Genomic DNA, 21957 nt, shown 5'->3' with positions numbered 1-21957 from the left:
CTGTACCACCAAGAATCACCACATGTGGGAAAAATTCATCCCACAAAAACAGAATGGTTGCGTTTGCGCATGTTTCCAGTCCTTCCTGTATTGGTTAATCCTACAAACATGGCCGGTTAGCTCAGTTGGTCAAATCGTGGTGTTAATAAAACCAAAATTGGGGGTTTGATCCCTGTACGGGCTGGGAATGGCTCCTTAAAGGTCACCTTCACAAGTAGGTCTATGTCTGAAGTAGGATTCTTCTTATTCAGCAGTTTCTTAGTTGCAACATGTTTTGGATGGCAATAAAGTGTTTTAGAGACTGGTTTTGGATATTTCTCAATGTTTTTGTGAATTTTTTCTGAAAGAACTTGACTCTCTCTGTATAAAATACATCGCTGTGAACAGGATTTGAACCTGTGCGGGAAAACCCCATTGGATTTCGAGTCCAACGCCTTAACCACTCGGCCATCACAGCCAACTCGAGCAGCAACGAATCAGATGTTTTTGCAAAGTACATGCTAGAGGGCGGTCTGAAAGAAGGTTTTGGGCTAAGTTCACCTGAATCTCTATTGCATGACGCAGTCACGGGAAAGGCATCTTGGTAGACTTACTGAAAAATAAAGGTGTGATCTGAGGTCAATGAGTAGGAGGAGGTAAAACTCTTGTACCCTGGGGCACACAGAGATGTGGTTAACTAGCTTTTTCTCACTCTTCAAATTGTGGTTGGAAACTGCATACTACCAGTGAATTAATCTGCATGTTATTTTTCTTTTTCTATACTTTGATTTCACTAAACTTTCACCAGCCAAACCCAATCTTTTCCAAGGTAAAATACTGCATTGTGAACATGATTTAAACCAATGTGAGGATTTCAAGTCCAACGTCTTAACCATGCGGCTATCAAAATATATGCCTTCACTGATGATTCTCCAATGTCTTTTGGGAGCCACAGTTCATATGCTTTTGCTTGAATGCAGGAATGGACTTTTGATTGCTGATAGAGGTTTGGGGTAGAGCATTTTCAGCAACTGAGACAGGTCTGACTAGAGCTTCCTGAGAGCTACCAAGGAAATCGTCAATGTCCTGCGAAACATCCCTAGATTGAAAGACTGGAACGTGAATGGCTGTCAAATTTTCATATCATTTGGCCCATTTTATTAATGTAAATACTATTTTAAACTTTTCAGGAAGGTCCAGTGCTTTTGTCCAGCAAAAGCCAACGCTGTGAACAGGATTTGAACCTGTGCGGGGAAACCCCATTGGATTTCAAGTCCAACGCCTTAACCACTCGGCCACCACAGCTGACAGAGTCATGCAATTTTCCTAGACATATTCCGGGGACTGCAGTTTATGGGTTGGGTCTTGAAAGTGAGTTGGGTCTTCCATTTACTAACTAAGCTGTGGGAGGGTTTCCTCACCAGCAAATTGCCTTACAGACAGCGACAGGTCTGATGTGAGGTTTCTGAGGAGGAAAGAAAAGGTCAATCTCTTGGGACATATGGAACATAACTAATTTCATACTTCTTTTCAAGTGGAATGAGCGAACGGGTCGGATGACAAGACGGCACTGAAGGGTTTCCGCTAAGGTTTTTTGATTTATCTGGAGTGCTTTAGTGGTTGGTTTTGTATATATCACAATGACATATATATATATGTACATGATAGTACATGATATGGTAAAATGGCTAGTGTAATTCAAAGCTACAACTTGTCTTGTAGAAAGCAAGCCCTCATGCGGCTACATCTACAGAAAAATAAAGAAAGTTATGGCTTTTTGCACAAATGAAAGCGCAAAAATGGAAAATGAGCAGAGCCCACAGTGGTTCACATCATCACTCACATACCTCATGTTTACTTTCTAGTCATGTGGTGTCAGAGGACAAAACGCAACCAATCCTCGTTAGTATAGTGGCAAGTATCCCCGCCTGTCACGCGGGAGACCAGGGTTCGATTCCCTGACGGGGAGATTTATTATATTCTTACTCTGGACTCTGGAACTCTGGAACGAAAACTTAATTCTTCCAACAATATATTTTTATTCACAAGCTGTTTATATTTTATTGTTTGATTGTCACTCATTACAGAGGCATCTACAGTGCCGGCAAAAAAAATCTTTACAACTTCAACGAAACCACAAAATCTTAACGTTCAAGTGTTTTATTGTGGATATTTCGTTACAATTAGTATTTTAATTAATTAGTATTGATATTTACATTTTACTAAGCCAGCTTTGCTATTATATAGTTTTTGATTATCTCCTTCATTGTGTGCACTTTTAATAAGTGAAATCATGATGCGGATTTTACACGTAAAGTTTTTTTTTACTGCACAAATGTAAAGATTTTTTTTGCCGCCACTGTACCACCAAGAATCACCACATGTGGGAAAAATTCATCCCACAAAAACAGAATGGTTGCGTTTGCGCATGTTTCCAGTCCTTCCTGTATTGGTTAATCCTACAAACATGTCCGGTTAGCTCAGTTGGTCAAATCGTGGTGGTAATAAAACCAAAATTGGGGGTTTGATCCCTGTACGGGCTGGGAATGGCTCCTTAAAGGTCACCTTCACAAGTAGGTCTATGTCTGAAGTAGGTTTCTTCTTATTCAGCAGTTTCTTAGTTGCAACATGTTTTGGATGGCAATAAAGTGTTTTAGAGACTGGTTTTGGATATTTCTCAATGTTTTTGTGAATTTTTTCTGAAAGAACTTGACTCTCTCTGTATAAAATACATCGCTGTGAACAGGATTTGAACCTGTGCGGGAAAACCCCATTGGATTTCGAGTCCAACGCCTAAACCACTCGGCCATCACAGCCAACTCGAACAGCAACGAATCAGATGTTTTTGCAAAGTACATGCTAGAGGGCGGTCTGAAAGAAGGTTTTGGGCTAAGTTCACCTGAATCTCTATTGCATGACGCAGTCACGGGAAAGGCATCTTGGTAGACTTACTGAAAAATAAAGGTGTGATCTGAGGTCAATGAGTAGGAGGAGGTAAAACTCTTGTACCCTGGGGCACACAGAGATGTGGTTAACTAGCTTTTTCTCACTCTTCAAACTGTGGTTGGAAACTGCATACTACCAGTGAATTAATCTGCATGTTATTTTTCTTTTTCTATACTTTGATTTCACTAAACTTTCACCAGCCAAACCCAATCTTTTCCAAGGTAAAATACTGCATTGTGAACATGATTTAAACCAATGTGAGGATTTCAAGTCCAACGTCTTAACCATGCGGCTATCAAAATATATGCCTTCACTGATGATTCTCCAATGTCTTTTGGGAGCCACAGTTCATATGCTTTTGCTTGAATGCAGGAATGGACTTTTGATTGCTGATAGAGGTTTGGGGTAGAGCATTTTCAGCAACTGAGACAGGTCTGACTAGAGCTTCCTGAGAGCTACCAAGGAAATCGTCAATGTCCTGCGAAACATCCCTAGATTGAAAGACTGGAATGTGAATGGCTGTCAAATTTTCATATCATTTGGCCCATTTTATTAATGTAAATACTATTTTAAACTTTTCAGGAAGGTCCAGTGCTTTTGTCCAGCAAAAGCCAACGCTGTGAACAGGATTTGAACCTGTGCGGGGAAACCCCATTGAATTTCAAGTCCAACGCCTTAACCACTCGGCCACCACAGCTGACAGAGTCATGCAATTTTCCTAGACATATTCCGGGGACTGCAGTTTATGGGCTGGGTCTTGAAAGTGAGTTGGGTCTTCCATTTACTAACTAAGCTGTGGGAGGGTTTCCTCACCAGCAAATTGCCTTACAGACAGCGACAGGTCTGATGTGAGGTTTCTGAGGAGGAAAGAAAAGGTCAATCTCTTGGGACATATGGAACATAACTAATTTCATACTTCTTTTCAAGTGGAATGAGCGAACGGGTCGGATGACAAGACGGCACTGAAGGGTTTCCGCTAAGGTTTTTTGATTTATCTGGAGTGCTTTAGTGGTTGGTTTTGTATATATCACAATGACATATATATATATGTACATGATAGTACATGATATGGTAAAATGGCTAGTGTAATTCAAAGCTACAACTTGTCTTGTAGAAAGCAAGCCCTCATGCGGCTACATCTACAGAAAAATAAAGAAAGTTATGGCTTTTTGCACAAATGAAAGCGCAAAAATGGAAAATGAGCAGAGCCCACAGTGGTTCACATCATCACTCACATACCTCATGTTTACTTTCTAGTCATGTGGTGTCAGAGGACAAAACGCAACCAATCCTCGTTAGTATAGTGGCAAGTATCCCCGCCTGTCACGCGGGAGACCAGGGTTCGATTCCCTGACGGGGAGATTTATTATATTCTTACTCTGGACTCTGGAACTCTGGAACGAAAACTTAATTCTTCCAACAATATATTTTTATTCACAAGCTGTTTATATTTTATTGTTTGATTGTCACTCATTACAGAGGCATCTACAGTGCCGGCAAAAAAAATCTTTACAACTTCAACGAAACCACAAAATCTTAACGTTCAAGTGTTTTATTGTGGATATTTCGTTACAATTAGTATTTTAATTAATTAGTATTGATATTTACATTTTACTAAGCCAGCTTTGCTATTATATAGTTTTTGATTATCTCCTTCATTGTGTGCACTTTTAATAAGTGAAATCATGATGCGGATTTTACACGTAAAGTTTTTTTTTACTGCACAAATGTAAAGATTTTTTTTGCCGCCACTGTACCACCAAGAATCACCACATGTGGGAAAAATTCATCCCACAAAAACAGAATGGTTGCGTTTGCGCATGTTTCCAGTCCTTCCTGTATTGGTTAATCCTACAAACATGTCCGGTTAGCTCAGTTGGTCAAATCGTGGTGGTAATAAAACCAAAATTGGGGGTTTGATCCCTGTACGGGCTGGGAATGGCTCCTTAAAGGTCACCTTCACAAGTAGGTCTATGTCTGAAGTAGGTTTCTTCTTATTCAGCAGTTTCTTAGTTGCAACATGTTTTGGATGGCAATAAAGTGTTTTAGAGACTGGTTTTGGATATTTCTCAATGTTTTTGTGAATTTTTTCTGAAAGAACTTGACTCTCTCTGTATAAAATACATCGCTGTGAACAGGATTTGAACCTGTGCGGGAAAACCCCATTGGATTTCGAGTCCAACGCCTAAACCACTCGGCCATCACAGCCAACTCGAACAGCAACGAATCAGATGTTTTTGCAAAGTACATGCTAGAGGGCGGTCTGAAAGAAGGTTTTGGGCTAAGTTCACCTGAATCTCTATTGCATGACGCAGTCACGGGAAAGGCATCTTGGTAGACTTACTGAAAAATAAAGGTGTGATCTGAGGTCAATGAGTAGGAGGAGGTAAAACTCTTGTACCCTGGGGCACACAGAGATGTGGTTAACTAGCTTTTTCTCACTCTTCAAATTGTGGTTGGAAACTGCATACTACCAGTGAATTAATCTGCATGTTATTTTTCTTTTTCTATACTTTGATTTCACTAAACTTTCACCAGCCAAACCCAATCTTTTCCAAGGTAAAATACTGCATTGTGAACATGATTTAAACCAATGTGAGGATTTCAAGTCCAACGTCTTAACCATGCGGCTATCAAAATATATGCCTTCACTGATGATTCTCCAATGTCTTTTGGGAGCCACAGTTCATATGCTTTTGCTTGAATGCAGGAATGGACTTTTGATTGCTGATAGAGGTTTGGGGTAGAGCATTTTCAGCAACTGAGACAGGTCTGACTAGAGCTTCCTGAGAGCTACCAAGGAAATCGTCAATGTCCTGCGAAACATCCCTAGATTGAAAGACTGGAACGTGAATGGCTGTCAAATTTTCATATCATTTGGCCCATTTTATTAATGTAAATACTATTTTAAACTTTTCAGGAAGGTCCAGTGCTTTTGTCCAGCAAAAGCCAACGCTGTGAACAGGATTTGAACCTGTACGGGGAAACCCCATTGGATTTCAAGTCCAACGCCTTAACCACTCGGCCACCACAGCTGACAGAGTCATGCAATTTTCCTAGACATATTCCGGGGACTGCAGTTTATGGGCTGGGTCTTGAAAGTGAGTTGGGTCTTCCATTTACTAACTAAGCTGTGGGAGGGTTTCCTCACCAGCAAATTGCCTTAGAGACAGCGACAGGTCTGATGTGAGGTTTCTGAGGAGGAAAGAGAAAAGGTCAATCTCTTGGGACATATGGAACATAACTAATTTCATACTTCTTTTCAAGTGGAATGAGCGAACGGGTCGGATGACAAGACGGCACTGAAGGGTTTCCGCTAAGGTTTTTTGATTTATCTGGAGTGCTTTAGTGGTTGGTTTTGTATATATCACAATGACATATATATATATGTACATGATAGTACATGATATGGTAAAATGGCTAGTGTAATTCAAAGCTACAACTTGTCTTGTAGAAAGCAAGCCCTCATGCGGCTACATCTACAGAAAAATAAAGAAAGTTATGGCTTTTTGCACAAATGAAAGCGCAAAAATGGAAAATGAGCAGAGCCCACAGTGGTTCACATCATCACTCACATACCTCATGTTTACTTTCTAGTCATGTGGTGTCAGAGGACAAGACGCAACCAATCCTCGTTAGTATAGTGGCAAGTATCCCCGCCTGTCATGCGGGAGACCAGGGTTCGATTCCCTGACGGGGAGATTTATTATATTCTTACTCTGGACTCTGGACTCTGGACTCTGGACTCTGGAACTCTGGAACGAAAACTTAATTCTTCCAACAATATATTTTTATTCACAAGCTGTTTATATTTTATTGTTTGATTGTCACTCATTACAGAGGCATCTACAGTGCCGGCAAAAAAAATCTTTACAACTTCAACGAAACCACAAAATCTTAACGTTCAAGTGTTTTATTGTGGATATTTCGTTACAATTAGTATTTTAATTAATTAGTATTGATATTTACATTTTACTAAGCCAGCTTTGCTATTATATAGTTTTTGATTATCTCCTTCATTGTGTGCACTTTTAAGAAGTGAAATCATGATGCGGATTTTACACGTAAAGTTTTTTTTTACTGCACAAATGTAAAGATTTTTTTTGCCGCCACTGTACCACCAAGAATCACCACATGTGGGAAAAATTCATCCCACAAAAACAGAATGGTTGCATTTGCGCATGTTTCCAGTCCTTCCTGTATTGGTTAATCCTACAAACATGGCCGGTTAGCTCAGTTGGTCAAATCGTGGTGTTAATAAAACCAAAATTGGGGGTTTGATCCCTGTACGGGCTGGGAATGGCTCCTTAAAGGTCACCTTCACAAGTAGGTCTATGTCTGAAGTAGGTTTCTTCTTATTCAGCAGTTTCTTAGTTGCAACATGTTTTGGATGGCAATAAAGTGTTTTAGAGACTGGTTTTGGATATTTCTCAATGTTTTTGTGAATTTTTTCTGAAAGAACTTGACTCTCTCTGTATAAAATACATCGCTGTGAACAGGATTTGAATCTGTGCGGGAAAACCCCATTGGATTTCGAGTCCAACGCCTTAACCACTCGGCCATCACAGCCAACTCGAACAGCGACGAATCAGATGTTTTTGCAAAGTACATGCTAGAGGGCGGTCTGAAAGAAGGTTTTGGGCTAAGTTCACCTGAATCTCTATTGCATGACGCAGTCACGGGAAAGGCATCTTGGTAGACTTACTGAAAAATAAAGGTGTGATCTGAGGTCAATGAGTAGAAGGAGGTAAAACTCTTGTACCCTGGGGCACACAGAGATGTGGTTAACTAGCTTTTTCTCACTCTTCAAATTGTGGTTGGAAACTGCATACTACCAGTGAATTAATCTGCATGTTATTTTTCTTTTTCTATACTTTGATTTCACTAAACTTTCACCAGCCAAACCCAATCTTTTCCAAGGTAAAATACTGCATTGTGAACATGATTTAAACCAATGTGAGGATTTCAAGTCCAACGTCTTAACCATGCGGCTATCAAAATATATGCCTTCACTGATGATTCTCCAATGTCTTTTGGGAGCCACAGTTCATATGCTTTTGCTTGAATGCAGGAATGGACTTTTGATTGCTGATAGAGGTTTGGGGTAGAGCATTTTCAGCAACTGAGACAGGTCTGACTAGAGCTTCCTGAGAGCTACCAAGGAAATCGTCAATGTCCTGCGAAACATCCCTAGATTGAAAGACTGGAACGTGAATGGCTGTCAAATTTTCATATCATTTGGCCCATTTTATTAATGTAAATACTATTTTAAACTTTTCAGGAAGGTCCAGTGCTTTTGTCCAGCAAAAGCCAACGCTGTGAACAGGATTTGAACCTGTGCGGGGAAACCCCATTGGATTTCAAGTCCAGCGCCTTAACCACTCGGCCACCACAGCTGACAGAGTCATGCAATTTTCCTAGACATATTCCGGGGACTGCAGTTTATGGGCTGGGTCTTGAAAGTGAGTTGGGTCTTCCATTTACTAACTAAGCTGTGGGAGGGTTTCCTCACCAGCAAATTGCCTTACAGACAGCGACAGGTCTGATGTGAGGTTTCTGAGGAGGAAAGAAAAGGTCAATCTCTTGGGACATATGGAACATAACTAATTTCATACTTCTTTTCAAGTGAAATGAGCGAACGGGTCGGATGACAAGACGGCACTGAAGGGTTTCCGCTAAGGTTTTTTGATTTATCTGGAGTGCTTTAGTGGTTGGTTTTGTATATATCACAATGACATATATATATATGTACATGATAGTACATGATATGGTAAAATGGCTAGTGTAATTCAAAGCTACAACTTGTCTTGTAGAAAGCAAGCCCTCATGCGGCTACATCTACAGAAAAATAAAGAAAGTTATGGCTTTTTGCACAAATGAAAGCGCAAAAATGGAAAATGAGCAGAGCCCACAGTGGTTCACATCATCACTCACATACCTCATGTTTACTTTCTAGTCATGTGGTGTCAGAGGACAAGATGCAACCAATCCTCGTTAGTATAGTGGCAAGTATCCCCGCCTGTCACGCGGGAGACCAGGGTTCGATTCCCTGACGGGGAGATTTATTATATTCTTACTCTGGACTCTGGACTCTGGAACTCTGGAACGAAAACTTAATTCTTCCAACAATATATTTTTATTCACAAGCTGTTTATATTTTATTGTTTGATTGTCACTCATTACAGAGGCATCTACAGTGCCGGCAAAAAAAATCTTTACAACTTCAACGAAACCACAAAATCTTAACGTTCAAGTGTTTTATTGTGGATATTTCGTTACAATTAGTATTTTAATTAATTAGTATTGATATTTACATTTTACTAAGCCAGCTTTGCTATTATATAGTTTTTGATTATCTCCTTCATTGTGTGCACTTTTAAGAAGTGAAATCATGATGCGGATTTTACACGTAAAGTTTTTTTTTACTGCACAAATGTAAAGATTTTTTTTGCCGCCACTGTACCACCAAGAATCACCACATGTGGGAAAAATTCATCCCACAAAAACAGAATGGTTGCATTTGCACATGTTTCCAGTCCTTCCTGTATTGGTTAATCCTACAAACATGGCCGGTTAGCTCAGTTGGTCAAATCGTGGTGTTAATAAAACCAAAATTGGGGGTTTGATCCCTGTACGGGCTGGGAATGGCTCCTTAAAGGTCACCTTCACAAGTAGGTCTATGTCTGAAGTAGGTTTCTTCTTATTCAGCAGTTTCTTAGTTGCAACATGTTTTGGATGGCAATAAAGTGTTTTAGAGACTGGTTTTGGATATTTCTCAATGCTTTTGTGAATTTTTTCTGAAAGAACTTGACTCTCTCTGTATAAAATACATCGCTGTGAACAGGATTTGAACCTGTGCGGGAAAACCCCATTGGATTTCGAGTCCAACGCCTTAACCACTCGGCCATCACAGCCAACTCCAACAGCAACGAATCAGATGTTTTTGCAAAGTACATGCTAGAGGGCGGTCTGAAAGAAGGTTTTGGGCTAAGTTCACCTGAATCTCTATTGCATGATGCAGTCACGGGAAAGGCATCTTGGTAGACTTACTGAAAAATAAAGGTGTGATCTGAGGTCAATGAGTAGAAGGAGGTAAAACTCTTTTACCCTGGGGCACACAGAGATGTGGTTAACTAGCTTTTTCTCACTCTTCAAATTGTGGTTGGAAACTGCATACTACCAGTGAATTAATCTGCATGTTATTTTTCTTTTTCTATACTTTGATTTCACTAAACTTTAACCAACCAAAGCCAATCTTTTCCAAGGTAAAATACTGCATTGTGAACATGATTTAAACCAATGTGAGGATTTCAAGTCCAACGTCTTAACCATGCGGCTATCAAAATATATGCCTTCACTGATGATTCTCCAATGTCTTTTGGGAGCCACAGTTCATATGCTTTTGCTTGAATGCAGGAATGGACTTTTGATTGCTGATAGAGGTTTGGGGTAGAGCATTTTCAGCAACTGAGACAGGTCTGACTAGAGCTTCCTGAGAGCTACCAAGGAAATCGTCAATGTCCTGCGAAACATCCCTAGATTGAAAGACTGGAACGTGAATGGCTGTCAAATTTTCATATCATTTGGCCCATTTTATTAATGTAAATACTATTTTAAACTTTTCAGGAAGGTCCAGTGCTTTTGTCCAGCAAAAGCCAACGCTGTGAACAGGATTTGAACCTGTGCGGGGAAACCCCATTGGATTTCAAGTCCAGCGCCTTAACCACTCGGCCACCACAGCTGACAGAGTCATGCAATTTTCCTAGACATATTCCGGGGACTGCAGTTTATGGGCTGGGTCTTCAAAGTGAGTTGGGTCTTCCATTTACTAACTAAGCTGTGGGAGGGTTTCCTCACCAGCAAATTGCCTTACAGACAGCGACAGGTCTGATGTGAGGTTTCTGAGGAGGAAAGAGAAAAGGTCAATCTCTTGGGACATATGGAACATAACTAATTTCATACTTCTTTTCAAGTGGAATGAGCGAACGGGTCGGATGACAAGACGGCACTGAAGGGTTTCCGCTAAGGTTTTTTGATTTATCTGGAGTGCTTTAGTGGTTGGTTTTGTATATATCACAATGACATATATATATATGTACATGATAGTACATGATATGGTAAAATGGCTAGTGTAATTCAAAGCTACAACTTGTCTTGTAGAAAGCAAGCCCTCATGCGGCTACATCTACAGAAAAATAAAGAAAGTTATGGCTTTTTGCACAAATGAAAGCGCAAAAATGGAAAATGAGCAGAGCCCACAGTGGTTCACATCATCACTCACATACCTCATGTTTACTTTCTAGTCATGTGGTGTCAGAGGACAAGACGCAACCAATCCTCGTTAGTATAGTGGCAAGTATCCCCGCCTGTCACGCGGGAGACCAGGGTTCGATTCCCTGACGGGGAGATTTATTATATTCTTACTCTGGACTCTGGACTCTGGAACTCTGGAACGAAAACTTAATTCCTCCAACAATATATTTTTATTCACAAGCTGTTTATATTTTATTGTTTGATTGTCACTCATTACAGAGGCATCTACAGTGCCAGCAAAAAAAATCTTTACAACTTCAACAAAACCACAAAATCTTAACGTTCAAGTGGATATTTCGTTACAATTAGTATTTTGATTAATTAGTATTGATATTTACATTTTACTAAGCCAGCTTTGCTATTATATAGTTTTTGATTATCTCCTTCATTGTGTGCACTTTTAAGAAGTGAAATCATGATGCGGATTTTACACGTAAAGTTTTTTTTTACTGCACAAATGTAAAGATTTTTTTTGCCGCCACTGTACCACCTAGAATCACCACATGTGGGAAAAATTCATCCCACAAAAACAGAATGGTTGCATTTGCGCATGTTTCCAGTCCTTCCTGTATTGGTTAATCCTACAAACATGGCCGGTTAGCTCAGTTGGTCAAATCGTGGTGTTAATAAAACCAAAATTAGGGGTTTGATCCCTGTACGGGCTGGGAATGGCTCCTTAAAGGTCACCTTCACAAGTAGGTCTATGTCTGAAGTAGGTTTCTTCTTATTCAGCAGTTTCTTAGTTGCAACATGTTTTGGATGGCAATAAAGTGTTTTAGAGACTGGTTTTGGATATTTCTCAATGTTTTTGTGAATTTTTTCTGAAAGAACTTGACTCTCTCTGTATAAAATACATCGCTGTGAACAGGATTTGAACCTGTGCGGGAAAACCCCATTGGATTTCGAGTCCAACGCCTTAACCACTCGGCCATCACAGCCAACTCGAACAGCAACGAATCAGATGTTTTTGCAAAGTACATGCTAGAGGGCGGTCTGAAAGAAGGTTTTGGGCTAAGTTCACCTGAATCTCTATTGCATGACGCAGTCACGGGAAAGGCATCTTGGTAGACTTACTGAAAAATAAAGGTGTGATCTGAGGTCAATGAGTAGAAGGAGGTAAAACTCTTGTACCCTGGGGCACACAGAGATGTGGTTAACTAGCTTTTTCTCACTCTTCAAATTGTGGTTGGAAACTGCATACTACCAGTGAATTAATCTGCATGTTATTTTTCTTTTTCTATACTTTGATTTCACTAAACTTTCACCAGTCAAACCCAATCTTTTCCAAGGTAAAATACTGCATTGTGAACATGATTTAAACCAATGTGAGGATTTCAAGTCCAACGTCTTAACCATGCGGCTATCAAAATATATGCCTTCACTGATGATTCTCCAATGTCTTTTGGGAGCCACAGTTCATATGCTTTTGCTTGAATGCAGGAATGGACTTTTGATTGCTGATAGAGGTTTGGGGTAGAGCATTTTCAGCAACTGAGACAGGTCTGACTAGAGCTTCCTGAGAGCTACCAAGGAAATCGTCAATGTCCTGCGAAACATCCCTAGATTGAAAGACTGGAACGTGAATGGCTGTCAAATTTTCATATCATTTGGCCCATTTTATTAATGTAAATACTATTTTAAACTTTTCAGGAAGGTCCAGTGCTTTTGTCCAGCAAAAGCCAACGCTGTGAACAGGATTTGAACCTGTGCGGGGAAACCCCATTGGATTTCAAGTCCAGCGCCTTAACCACTCGGCCACCACAGCTGACAGAGTCATGCAATTTTCCTAGACATATTCCGGGGACTGCAGTTTATGGGCTGGGTCTTCAAAGTGAGTTGGGTCTTCCATTTACTAACTAAGCTGTGGGAGGGTTTCCTCACCAGCAAATTGCCTTACAGACAGCGACAGGTCTGATGTGAGGTTTCTGAGGAGGAAAGAGAAAAGGTCAATCTCTTGGGACATATGGAACATAACTAATTTCATACTTCTTTTCAAGTGGAATAAGCGAACGGGTCGGATGACAAGACGGCACTGAAGGGTTTCCGCTAAGGTTTTTTGATTTATCTGGAGTGCTTTAGTGGTTGGTTTTGTATATATCACAATGACATATATATATATGTACATGATAGTACATGATATGGTAAAATGGCTAGTGTAATTCAAAGCTACAACTTGTCTTGTAGAAAGCAAGCCCTCATGCGGCTACATCTACAGAAAAATAAAGAAAGTTATGGCTTTTTGCACAAATGAAAGCGCAAAAATGGAAAATGAGCAGAGCCCACAGTGGTTCACATCATCACTCACATACCTCATGTTTACTTTCTAGTCATGTGGTGTCAGAGGACAAGACGCAACCAATCCTCGTTAGTATAGTGGCAAGTATCCCCGCCTGTCACGCGGGAGACCAGGGTTCGATTCCCTGACGGGGAGATTTATTATATTCTTACTCTGGACTCTGGACTCTGGAACTCTGGAACGAAAACTTAATTCTTCCAACAATATATTTTTATTCACAAGCTGTTTTTATTTTATTGTTTGATTGTCACTCATTACAGAGGCATCTACAGTGCCGGCAAAAAAAATCTTTACAACTTCAACGAAACCACAAAATCTTAACGTTCAAGTGTTTTATTGTGGATATTTCGTTACAATTAGTATTTTAATTAATTAGTATTGATATTTACATTTTACTAAGCCAGCTTTGCTATTATATAGTTTTTGATTATCTCCTTCATTGTGTGCACTTTTAAGAAGTGAAATCATGATGCGGATTTTACACGTAAAGTTTTTTTTTACTGCACAAATGTAAAGATTTTTTTTGCCGCCACTGTACCACCAAGAATCACCACATGTGGGAAAAATTCATCCCACAAAAACAGAATGGTTGCATTTGCGCATGTTTCCAGTCCTTCCTGTATTGGTTAATCCTACAAACATGGCCGGTTAGCTCAGTTGGTCAAATCGTGGTGTTAATAAAACCAAAATTAGGGGTTTGATCCCTGTACGGGCTGGGAATGGCTCCTTAAAGGTCACCTTCACAAGTAGGTCTATGTCTGAAGTAGGTTTCTTCTTATTCAGCAGTTTCTTAGTTGCAACATGTTTTGGATGGCAATAAAGTGTTTTAGAGACTGGTTTTGGATATTTCTCAATGTTTTTGTGAATTTTTTCTGAAAGAACTTGACTCTCTCTGTATAAAATACATCGCTGTGAACAGGATTTGAACCTGTGCGGGAAAACCCCATTGGATTTCGAGTCCAACGCCTTAACCACTCGGCCATCACAGCCAACTCGAACAGCAACGAATCAGATGTTTTTGCAAAGTACATGCTAGAGGGCGGTCTGAAAGAAGGTTTTGGGCTAAGTTCACCTGAATCTCTATTGCATGACGCAGTCACGGGAAAGGCATCTTGGTAGACTTACTGAAAAATAAAGGTGTGATCTGAGGTCAATGAGTAGAAGGAGGTAAAACTCTTGTACCCTGGGGCACACAGAGATGTGGTTAACTAGCTTTTTCTCACTCTTCAAATTGTGGTTGGAAACTGCATACTACCAGTGAATTAATCTGCATGTTATTTTTCTTTTTCTATACTTTGATTTCACTAAACTTTCACCAGCCAAACCCAATCTTTTCCAAGGTAAAATACTGCATTGTGAACATGATTTAAACCAATGTGAGGATTTCAAGTCCAACGTCTTAACCATGCGGCTATCAAAATATATGCCTTCACTGATGATTCTCCAATGTCTTTTGGGAGCCACAGTTCATATGCTTTTGCTTGAATGCAGGAATGGACTTTTGATTGCTGATAGAGGTTTGGGGTAGAGCATTTTCAGCAACTGAGACAGGTCTGACTAGAGCTTCCTGAGAGCTACCAAGGAAATCGTCAATGTCCTGCGAAACATCCCTAGATTGAAAGACTGGAACGTGAATGGCTGTCAAATTTTCATATAATTTGGCCCATTTTATTAATGTAAATACTATTTTAAACTTTTCAGGAAGGTCCAGTGCTTTTGTCCAGCAAAAGCCAACGCTGTGAACAGGATTTGAACCTGTGCAGGGAAACCCCATTGGATTTCAAGTCCAGCGCCTTAACCACTCGGCCACCACAGCTGACAGAGTCATGCAATTTTCCTAGACATATTCCGGGGACTGCAGTTTATGGGCTGGGTCTTCAAAGTGAGTTGGGTCTTCCATTTACTAACTAAGCTGTGGGAGGGTTTCCTCACCAGCAAATTGCCTTACAGACAGCGACAGGTCTGATGTGAGGTTTCTGAGGAGGAAAGAGAAAAGGTCAATCTCTTGGGACATATGGAACATAACTAATTTCATACTTCTTTTCAAGTGGAATGAGCGAACGGGTCGGATGACAAGACGGCACTGAAGGGTTTCCGCTAAGGTTTTTTGATTTATCTGGAGTGCTTTAGTGGTTGGTTTTGTATATATCACAATGACATATATATATATGTACATGATAGTACATGATATGGTAAAATGGCTAGTGTAATTCAAAGCTACAACTTGTCTTGTAGAAAGCAAGCCCTCATGCGGCTACATCTACAGAAAAATAAAGAAAGTTATGGCTTTTTGCACAAATGAAAGCGCAAAAATGGAAAATGAGCAGAGCCCACAGTGGTTCACATCATCACTCACATACCTCATGTTTACTTTCTAGTCATGTGGTGTCAGAGGACAAGACGCAACCAATCCTCGTTAGTATAGTGGCAAGTATCCCCGCCTGTCACGCGGGAGACCAGGGTTCGATTCCCTGACGGGGAGATTTATTATATTCTTACTCTGGACTCTGGACTCTGGAACTCTGGAATGAAAACTTAATTCTTCCAACAATATATTTTTATTCACAAGCTGTTTATATTTTATTGTTTGATTGTCACTCATTACAGAGGCATCTACAGTGCCAGCAAAAAAAATCTTTACAACTTCAACGAAACCACAAAATCTTAACGTTCAAGTGTTTTATTGTGGATATTTCGTTACAATTAGTATTTTAATTAATTAGTATTGATATTTACATTTTACTAAGCCAGCTTTGCTATTATATAGTTTTTGATTATCTCCTTCATTGTGTGCACTTTTAAGAAGTGAAATCATGATGCGGATTTTACACGTAAAGTTTTTTTTTACTGCACAAATGTAAAGATTTTTTTTGCCGCCACTGTACCACCAAGAATCACCACATGTGGGAAAAATTCATCCCACAAAAACAGAATGGTTGCATTTGCGCATGTTTCCAGTCCTTCCTGTATTGGTTAATCCTACAAACATGGCCGGTTAGCTCAGTTGGTCAAATCGTGGTGTTAATAAAACCAAAATTAGGGGTTTGATCCCTGTACGGGCTGGGAATGGCTCCTTAAAGGTCACCTTCACAAGTAGGTCTATGTCTGAAGTAGGTTTCTTCTTATTCAGCAGTTTCTTAGTTGCAACATGTTTTGGATGGCAATAAAGTGTTTTAGAGACTGGTTTTGGATATTTCTCAATGTTTTTGTGAATTTTTTCTGAAAGAACTTGACTCTCTCTGTATAAAATACATCGCTGTGAACAGGATTTGAACCTGTGCGGGAAAACCCCATTGGATTTCGAGTCCAACGCCTTAACCACTCGGCCATCACAGCCAACTCGAACAGCAACGAATCAGATGTTTTTGCAAAGTACATGCTAGAGGGCGGTCTGAAAGAAGGTTTTGGGCTAAGTTCACCTGAATCTCTATTGCATGACGCAGTCACGGGAAAGGCATCTTGGTAGACTTACTGAAAAATAAAGGTGTGATCTGAGGTCAATGAGTAGAAGGAGGTAAAACTCTTGTACCCTGGGGCACACAGAGATGTGGTTAACTAGCTTTTTCTCACTCTTCAAATTGTGGTTGGAAACTGCATACTACCAGTGAATTAATCTGCATGTTATTTTTCTTTTTCTATACTTTGATTTCACTAAACTTTCACCAGCCAAACCCAATCTTTTCCAAGGTAAAATACTGCATTGTGAACATGATTTAAACCAATGTGAGGATTTCAAGTCCAACGTCTTAACCATGCGGCTATCAAAATATATGCCTTCACTGATGATTCTCCAATGTCTTTTGGGAGCCACAGTTCATATGCTTTTGCTTGAATGCAGGAATGGACTTTTGATTGCTGATAGAGGTTTGGGGTAGAGCATTTTCAGCAACTGAGACAGGTCTGACTAGAGCTTCCTGAGAGCTACCAAGGAAATCGTCAATGTCCTGCGAAACATCCCTAGATTGAAAGACTGGAACGTGAATGGCTGTCAAATTTTCATATCATTTGGCCCATTTTATTAATGTAAATACTATTTTAAACTTTTCAGGAAGGTCCAGTGCTTTTGTCCAGCAAAAGCCAACGCTGTGAACAGGATTTGAACCTGTGCGGGGAAACCCCATTGGATTTCAAGTCCAGCGCCTTAACCACTCGGCCACCACAGCTGACAGAGTCATGCAATTTTCCTAGACATATTCCGGGGACTGCAGTTTATGGGCTGGGTCTTGAAAGTGAGTTGGGTCTTCCATTTACTAACTAAGCTGTGGGAGGGTTTCCTCACCAGCAAATTGCCTTACAGACAGCGACAGGTCTGATGTGAGGTTTCTGAGGAGGAAAGAAAAGGTCAATCTCTTGGGACATATGGAACATAACTAATTTCATACTTCTTTTCAAGTGGAATGAGCGAACGGGTCGGATGACAAGACGGCACTGAAGGGTTTCCGCTAAGGTTTTTTGATTTATCTGGAGTGCTTTAGTGGTTGGTTTTGTATATATCACAATGACATATATATATATGTACATGATAGTACATGATATGGTAAAATGGCTAGTGTAATTCAAAGCTACAAGTTGTCTTGTAGAAAGCAAGCCCTCATGCGGCTACATCTACAGAAAAATAAAGAAAGTTATGGCTTTTTGCACAAATGAAAGCGCAAAAATGGAAAATGAGCAGAGCCCACAGTGGTTCACATCATCACTCACATACCTCATGTTTACTTTCTAGTCATGTGGTGTCAGAGGACAAGACGCAACCAATCCTCGTTAGTATAGTGGCAAGTATCCCCGCCTGTCACGCGGGAGACCAGGGTTCGATTCCCTGACGGGGAGATTTATTATATTCTGACTCTGGAACTCTGGAACGAAAACTTAATTCTTCCAACAATATATTTTTATTCACAAGCTGTTTATATTTTATTGTTTGATTGTCACTCATTACAGAGGCATCTACAGTGCCGGCAAAAAAAATCTTTACAACTTCAACGAAACCACAAAATCTTAACGTTCAAGTGTTTTATTGTGGATATTTCGTTACAATTAGTATTTTAATTAATTAGTATTGATATTTACATTTTACTAAGCCAGCTTTGCTATTATATAGTTTTTGATTATCTCCTTCATTGTGTGCACTTTTAAGAAGTGAAATCATGATGCGGATTTTACACGTAAAGTTTTTTTTTACTGCACAAATGTAAAGATTTTTTTTGCCTCCACTGTACCACCAAGAATCACCACATGTGGGAAAAATTCATCCCACAAAAACAGAATGGTTGCATTTGCGCATGTTTCCAGTCCTTCCTGTATTGGTTAATCCTACAAACATGGCCGGTTAGCTCAGTTGGTCAAATCGTGGTGTTAATAAAACCAAAATTAGGGGTTTGATCCCTGTACGGGCTGGGAATGGCTCCTTAAAGGTCACCTTCACAAGTAGGTCTATGTCTGAAGTAGGTTTCTTCTTATTCAGCAGTTTCTTAGTTGCAACATGTTTTGGATGGCAATAAAGTGTTTTAGAGACTGGTTTTGGATATTTCTCAATGTTTTTGTGAATTTTTTCTGAAAGAACTTGACTCTCTCTGTATAAAATACATCGCTGTGAACAGGATTTGAACCTGTGCGGGAAAACCCCATTGGATTTCGAGTCCAACGCCTTAACCACTCGGCCATCACAGCCAACTCGAACAGCAACGAATCAGATGTTTTTGCAAAGTACATGCTAGAGGGCGGTCTGAAAGAAGGTTTTGGGCTAAGTTCACCTGAATCTCTATTGCATGACGCAGTCACGGGAAAGGCATCTTGGTAGACTTACTGAAAAATAAAGGTGTGATCTGAGGTCAATGAGTAGAAGGAGGTAAAACTCTTGTACCCTGGGGCACACAGAGATGTGGTTAACTAGCTTTTTCTCACTCTTCAAATTGTGGTTGGAAACTGCATACTACCAGTGAATTAATCTGCATGTTATTTTTCTTTTTCTATACTTTGATTTCACTAAACTTTCACCAGCCAAACCCAATCTTTTCCAAGGTAAAATACTGCATTGTGAACATGATTTAAACCAATGTGAGGATTTCAAGTCCAACGTCTTAACCATGCGGCTATCAAAATATATGCCTTCACTGATGATTCTCCAATGTCTTTTGGGAGCCACAGTTCATATGCTTTTGCTTGAATGCAGGAATGGACTTTTGATTGCTGATAGAGGTTTGGGGTAGAGCATTTTCAGCAACTGAGACAGGTCTGACTAGAGCTTCCTGAGAGCTACCAAGGAAATCGTCAATGTCCTGCGAAACATCCCTAGATTGAAAGACTGGAACGTGAATGGCTGTCAAATTTTCATATCATTTGGCCCATTTTATTAATGTAAATACTATTTTAAACTTTTCAGGAAGGTCCAGTGCTTTTGTCCAGCAAAAGCCAACGCTGTGAACAGGATTTGAACCTGTGCGGGGAAACCCCATTGGATTTCAAGTCCAGCGCCTTAACCACTCGGCCACCACAGCTGACAGAGTCATGCAATTTTCCTAGACATATTCCGGGGACTGCAGTTTATGGGCTGGGTCTTCAAAGTGAGTTGGGTCTTCCATTTACTAACTAAGCTGTGGGAGGGTTTCCTCACCAGCAAATTGCCTTACAGACAGCGACAGGTCTGATGTGAGGTTTCTGAGGAGGAAAGAGAAAAGGTCAATCTCTTGGGACATATGGAACATAACTAATTTCATACTTCTTTTCAAGTGGAATGAGCGAACGGGTCGGATGACAAGACGGCACTGAAGGGTTTCCGCTAAGGTTTTTTGATTTATCTGGAGTGCTTTAGTGGTTGGTTTTGTATATATCACAATGACATATATATATATGTACATGATAGTACATGATATGGTAAAATGGCTAGTGTAATTCAAAGCTACAACTTGTCTTGTAGAAAGCAAGCCCTCATGCGGCTACATCTACAGAAAAATAAAGAAAGTTATGGCTTTTTGCACAAATGAAAGCGCAAAAATGGAAAATGAGCAGAGCCCACAGTGGTTCACATCATCACTCACATACCTCATGTTTACTTTCTAGTCATGTGGTGTCAGAGGACAAGACGCAACCAATCCTCGTTAGTATAGTGGCAAGTATCCCCGCCTGTCACGCGGGAGACCAGGGTTCGATTCCCTGACGGGGAGATTTATTATATTCTTACTCTGGACTCTGGACTCTGGAACTCTGGAACGAAAACTTAATTCTTCCAACAATATATTTTTATTCACAAGCTGTTTATATTTTATTGTTTGATTGTCACTCATTACAGAGGCATCTACAGTGCCAGCAAAAAAAATCTTTACAACTTCAACGAAACCACAAAATCTTAACGTTCAAGTGTTTTATTGTGGATATTTCGTTACAATTAGTATTTTAATTAATTAGTATTGATATTTACATTTTACTAAGCCAGCTTTGCTATTATATAGTTTTTGATTATCTCCTTCATTGTGTGCACTTTTAAGAAGTGAAATCATGATGCGGATTTTACACGTAAAGTTTTTTTTTACTGCACAAATGTAAAGATTTTTTTTGCCGCCACTGTACCACCAAGAATCACCACATGTGGGAAAAATTCATCCCACAAAAACAGAATGGTTGCATTTGCGCATGTTTCCAGTCCTTCCTGTATTGGTTAATCCTACAAACATGGCCGGTTAGCTCAGTTGGTCAAATCGTGGTGTTAATAAAACCAAAATTAGGGGTTTGATCCCTGTACGGGCTGGGAATGGCTCCTTAAAGGTCACCTTCACAAGTAGGTCTATGTCTGAAGTAGGTTTCTTCTTATTCAGCAGTTTCTTAGTTGCAACATGTTTTGGATGGCAATAAAGTGTTTTAGAGACTGGTTTTGGATATTTCTCAATGTTTTTGTGAATTTTTTCTGAAAGAACTTGACTCTCTCTGTATAAAATACATCGCTGTGAACAGGATTTGAACCTGTGCGGGAAAACCCCATTGGATTTCGAGTCCAACGCCTTAACCACTCGGCCATCACAGCCAACTCGAACAGCAACGAATCAGATGTTTTTGCAAAGTACATGCTAGAGGGCGGTCTGAAAGAAGGTTTTGGGCTAAGTTCACCTGAATCTCTATTGCATGACGCAGTCACGGGAAAGGCATCTTGGTAGACTTACTGAAAAATAAAGGTGTGATCTGAGGTCAATGAGTAGAAGGAGGTAAAACTCTTGTACCCTGGGGCACACAGAGATGTGGTTAACTAGCTTTTTCTCACTCTTCAAATTGTGGTTGGAAACTGCATACTACCAGTGAATTAATCTGCATGTTATTTTTCTTTTTCTATACTTTGATTTCACTAAACTTTCACCAGCCAAACCCAATCTTTTCCAAGGTAAAATACTGCATTGTGAACATGATTTAAACCAATGTGAGGATTTCAAGTCCAACGT

The 21957-nt window shown here is 40.0% G+C and overlaps 28 non-coding genes across 28 annotated transcripts; 9 read left to right on the top strand and 19 right to left on the bottom strand.

Annotated features, from left to right (window-relative positions):
- Positions 1-375: 375 nt before the first annotated feature.
- TRNAS-CGA (transfer RNA serine (anticodon CGA)) lies at positions 376-457 on the bottom strand. Its single transcript has one exon. It is a non-coding gene; the product is annotated as a tRNA-Ser (tRNA).
- Positions 458-1202: 745 nt separating this feature from the next.
- TRNAS-UGA (transfer RNA serine (anticodon UGA)) lies at positions 1203-1284 on the bottom strand. The gene has a single exon. It is a non-coding gene; the product is annotated as a tRNA-Ser (tRNA).
- A 592-nt stretch (positions 1285-1876) lies between these two features.
- TRNAD-GUC (transfer RNA aspartic acid (anticodon GUC)) lies at positions 1877-1948 on the top strand. The gene has a single exon. It is a non-coding gene; the product is annotated as a tRNA-Asp (tRNA).
- Positions 1949-2713: 765 nt separating this feature from the next.
- Positions 2714-2795, bottom strand: TRNAS-CGA (transfer RNA serine (anticodon CGA)). The gene has a single exon. It is a non-coding gene; the product is annotated as a tRNA-Ser (tRNA).
- A 745-nt stretch (positions 2796-3540) lies between these two features.
- Positions 3541-3622, bottom strand: TRNAS-UGA (transfer RNA serine (anticodon UGA)). Its single transcript has one exon. It is a non-coding gene; the product is annotated as a tRNA-Ser (tRNA).
- A 592-nt stretch (positions 3623-4214) lies between these two features.
- TRNAD-GUC (transfer RNA aspartic acid (anticodon GUC)) lies at positions 4215-4286 on the top strand. The gene has a single exon. It is a non-coding gene; the product is annotated as a tRNA-Asp (tRNA).
- A 765-nt stretch (positions 4287-5051) lies between these two features.
- On the bottom strand, positions 5052-5133 carry TRNAS-CGA (transfer RNA serine (anticodon CGA)). Its single transcript has one exon. It is a non-coding gene; the product is annotated as a tRNA-Ser (tRNA).
- A 745-nt stretch (positions 5134-5878) lies between these two features.
- TRNAS-UGA (transfer RNA serine (anticodon UGA)) lies at positions 5879-5960 on the bottom strand. The gene has a single exon. It is a non-coding gene; the product is annotated as a tRNA-Ser (tRNA).
- A 594-nt stretch (positions 5961-6554) lies between these two features.
- Positions 6555-6626, top strand: TRNAD-GUC (transfer RNA aspartic acid (anticodon GUC)). Its single transcript has one exon. It is a non-coding gene; the product is annotated as a tRNA-Asp (tRNA).
- Positions 6627-7412: 786 nt separating this feature from the next.
- TRNAS-CGA (transfer RNA serine (anticodon CGA)) lies at positions 7413-7494 on the bottom strand. Its single transcript has one exon. It is a non-coding gene; the product is annotated as a tRNA-Ser (tRNA).
- Positions 7495-8239: 745 nt separating this feature from the next.
- Positions 8240-8321, bottom strand: TRNAS-UGA (transfer RNA serine (anticodon UGA)). Its single transcript has one exon. It is a non-coding gene; the product is annotated as a tRNA-Ser (tRNA).
- A 592-nt stretch (positions 8322-8913) lies between these two features.
- Positions 8914-8985, top strand: TRNAD-GUC (transfer RNA aspartic acid (anticodon GUC)). The gene has a single exon. It is a non-coding gene; the product is annotated as a tRNA-Asp (tRNA).
- Positions 8986-9757: 772 nt separating this feature from the next.
- Positions 9758-9839, bottom strand: TRNAS-CGA (transfer RNA serine (anticodon CGA)). Its single transcript has one exon. It is a non-coding gene; the product is annotated as a tRNA-Ser (tRNA).
- A 745-nt stretch (positions 9840-10584) lies between these two features.
- TRNAS-UGA (transfer RNA serine (anticodon UGA)) lies at positions 10585-10666 on the bottom strand. Its single transcript has one exon. It is a non-coding gene; the product is annotated as a tRNA-Ser (tRNA).
- Positions 10667-11260: 594 nt separating this feature from the next.
- TRNAD-GUC (transfer RNA aspartic acid (anticodon GUC)) lies at positions 11261-11332 on the top strand. The gene has a single exon. It is a non-coding gene; the product is annotated as a tRNA-Asp (tRNA).
- A 762-nt stretch (positions 11333-12094) lies between these two features.
- On the bottom strand, positions 12095-12176 carry TRNAS-CGA (transfer RNA serine (anticodon CGA)). The gene has a single exon. It is a non-coding gene; the product is annotated as a tRNA-Ser (tRNA).
- A 745-nt stretch (positions 12177-12921) lies between these two features.
- TRNAS-UGA (transfer RNA serine (anticodon UGA)) lies at positions 12922-13003 on the bottom strand. The gene has a single exon. It is a non-coding gene; the product is annotated as a tRNA-Ser (tRNA).
- Positions 13004-13597: 594 nt separating this feature from the next.
- Positions 13598-13669, top strand: TRNAD-GUC (transfer RNA aspartic acid (anticodon GUC)). Its single transcript has one exon. It is a non-coding gene; the product is annotated as a tRNA-Asp (tRNA).
- A 772-nt stretch (positions 13670-14441) lies between these two features.
- TRNAS-CGA (transfer RNA serine (anticodon CGA)) lies at positions 14442-14523 on the bottom strand. Its single transcript has one exon. It is a non-coding gene; the product is annotated as a tRNA-Ser (tRNA).
- A 745-nt stretch (positions 14524-15268) lies between these two features.
- TRNAS-UGA (transfer RNA serine (anticodon UGA)) lies at positions 15269-15350 on the bottom strand. The gene has a single exon. It is a non-coding gene; the product is annotated as a tRNA-Ser (tRNA).
- A 594-nt stretch (positions 15351-15944) lies between these two features.
- On the top strand, positions 15945-16016 carry TRNAD-GUC (transfer RNA aspartic acid (anticodon GUC)). Its single transcript has one exon. It is a non-coding gene; the product is annotated as a tRNA-Asp (tRNA).
- A 772-nt stretch (positions 16017-16788) lies between these two features.
- TRNAS-CGA (transfer RNA serine (anticodon CGA)) lies at positions 16789-16870 on the bottom strand. The gene has a single exon. It is a non-coding gene; the product is annotated as a tRNA-Ser (tRNA).
- Positions 16871-17615: 745 nt separating this feature from the next.
- Positions 17616-17697, bottom strand: TRNAS-UGA (transfer RNA serine (anticodon UGA)). Its single transcript has one exon. It is a non-coding gene; the product is annotated as a tRNA-Ser (tRNA).
- A 592-nt stretch (positions 17698-18289) lies between these two features.
- On the top strand, positions 18290-18361 carry TRNAD-GUC (transfer RNA aspartic acid (anticodon GUC)). The gene has a single exon. It is a non-coding gene; the product is annotated as a tRNA-Asp (tRNA).
- Positions 18362-19119: 758 nt separating this feature from the next.
- Positions 19120-19201, bottom strand: TRNAS-CGA (transfer RNA serine (anticodon CGA)). Its single transcript has one exon. It is a non-coding gene; the product is annotated as a tRNA-Ser (tRNA).
- Positions 19202-19946: 745 nt separating this feature from the next.
- On the bottom strand, positions 19947-20028 carry TRNAS-UGA (transfer RNA serine (anticodon UGA)). Its single transcript has one exon. It is a non-coding gene; the product is annotated as a tRNA-Ser (tRNA).
- Positions 20029-20622: 594 nt separating this feature from the next.
- On the top strand, positions 20623-20694 carry TRNAD-GUC (transfer RNA aspartic acid (anticodon GUC)). The gene has a single exon. It is a non-coding gene; the product is annotated as a tRNA-Asp (tRNA).
- A 772-nt stretch (positions 20695-21466) lies between these two features.
- TRNAS-CGA (transfer RNA serine (anticodon CGA)) lies at positions 21467-21548 on the bottom strand. Its single transcript has one exon. It is a non-coding gene; the product is annotated as a tRNA-Ser (tRNA).
- Between the last annotated feature and the right edge of the window lie 409 nt (positions 21549-21957).

Source organism: Phyllobates terribilis, unplaced genomic scaffold (assembly GCF_046119375.1).
Source record: "Phyllobates terribilis strain yellow unplaced genomic scaffold, ASM4611937v1 Scaffold_11__3_contigs__length_659146591, whole genome shotgun sequence".
Lineage (NCBI taxonomy): Eukaryota > Metazoa > Chordata > Amphibia > Anura > Dendrobatidae > Phyllobates > Phyllobates terribilis.
The sequence above is the reverse complement of the archived record's forward strand: the minus strand, read 5'-3'. Positions and strand labels throughout refer to the sequence as shown.